The sequence below is a fragment of the Chiloscyllium plagiosum genome, chromosome 6 (assembly GCF_004010195.1).
Source record: "Chiloscyllium plagiosum isolate BGI_BamShark_2017 chromosome 6, ASM401019v2, whole genome shotgun sequence".
NCBI lineage: Eukaryota > Metazoa > Chordata > Chondrichthyes > Orectolobiformes > Hemiscylliidae > Chiloscyllium > Chiloscyllium plagiosum.
This window is the reverse complement of record NC_057715.1, coordinates 29,283,150-29,284,654: the sequence shown is the minus strand read 5'-3', so window position 1 is coordinate 29,284,654 and position 1,505 is coordinate 29,283,150. Positions and strand designations below refer to the sequence as shown.

Below are 1,505 nucleotides of genomic sequence, written 5' to 3'. Positions count from 1 at the left end.
GCTTGCAAAGGATACTATCTGTCCCCCTAATTATAGAATCCCCTATAACAACTACTTGTCTTTTTGATCCCCCCTCTTGAATGACCTTCTGCACCATGGTGCTGTGGTCAGCTGGCTCATCCTGTCCAGAGCTCTTTTCCGCACCCGTGTAGGGAGCAAGAATCTCATACCTGTTGGACAAGGTCAAGGGCTGAGGCTCCTGCACTCCTGAACTCAGGCTCCCCCGACCTGCCTCACTTACAGTCACATTCTGATGTCCCTGATCACTAACTGGATGTAAATTACTTAATCTCCCAGGTGTGACTGCCTCCTGAAACAAAGCGTCCAGGTAACTCTCCCCCTCCTGGATGTGCATCAGTGTTTGAAGCTCAGATTCCAGATCATCAACTCTGAGCCGGAGTTCTTCCAGCAACCAACACTTGCTGCAGATGTGGTCACTGCCATTCACAATGGGATCAGCCAGCTCCCACATCATACAGCTACAGCACATCACCTGCCCAGCTATCTCTGCTTAGTTAATTACTTTATTACTTTGTATAGGTTTGAGTTAAAATACTTTCTGATACCTCTCTGCTATAGTCTTTTTCTAAAAACCAATTAAAAGATAAACCATAAAAAGTAAATTTTTAACCATTCACCAATAAAGAAATAGAAAATCCTTACCTTAACAAACCAGAGTCCTATTTTTGGTTAGAGGAGGGGTGGGAGTCACAACACGTGTAGTGTCTCGGGTTCAGCCACTGCCCAGATATACTACCGGCAATCCCCTGGTCATTGCTCCCGCTCTTCCTATTTATTAACTAGGTTAGAGGAGGAGGGCGGGTGGGAGACACTACTACTGTAGAGTCTCGGGTTTAGCCGCCTTGCTGATATATATGGTCACTGCTTTCCTTCCCGGCTGCCCCTCCGGTCCACGTCACGTCCTTCGCTGCTCCCGCTCCTTCTCCGCTGCTGCTCGCACTTAAAATGGCTGTTGGCGTCGAAGGGTGAGTATTTATACTAACTGCTTACCTTCCCGGCTACCCCTCTGGTCCCCGTCACTTCCTCCGCTGCTCCCGCTCCTTCTGTGAAAGAGAAAAACACCACTGCCCGCTACCGGTAAGTAATTTTAATAAAAACTGCCTTACCTTATCTGCAGTCTTCTGAGTTCGTCCTACCTCCGCTGCTGCTTGCACTTAAAAATTGATAAGTATAAAAGTTGTGCTCATTAAACTTGACAACCGCTGTCAGTTTGTTGATGTTTTTGGAGTATTACATCCAGGTCGTCTGAGTTACACTGTTCATATTGATTGCAACAGCTGCCTGCTCCCATTGCCATTGGACTGTGTGGTTGGAGAGCCTTTTAGCCACATGGTAGAAGAGGGTCTCTCCCGGTCCATTCCACTTACATCCAACTTCATTCTCCTGACCTAAGTTATTTTGTTTAGAAGCTGCAGAATGTTTAAACATGCACCACTTGCTTTCCCCACCTTCTCCTGCGCACCGCCTGCATTAAGGTATCCAGT

At 47.1% G+C, this 1,505-nt stretch overlaps 1 long non-coding RNA gene across 1 annotated transcript in view; it reads right to left on the bottom strand.

The window, feature by feature from the left end:
- Window positions 1-1,245, bottom strand: part of LOC122551120 — a 78,724-nt gene extending 77,479 nt beyond the window's left edge. Inside the window, exon 1 of the long non-coding RNA XR_006312011.1 lies at window positions 1,128-1,245. This is a non-coding gene — a long non-coding RNA (uncharacterized LOC122551120). The remainder of the gene's footprint in view (window positions 1-1,127) is intronic.
- Between the last annotated feature and the right edge of the window lie 260 nt (window positions 1,246-1,505).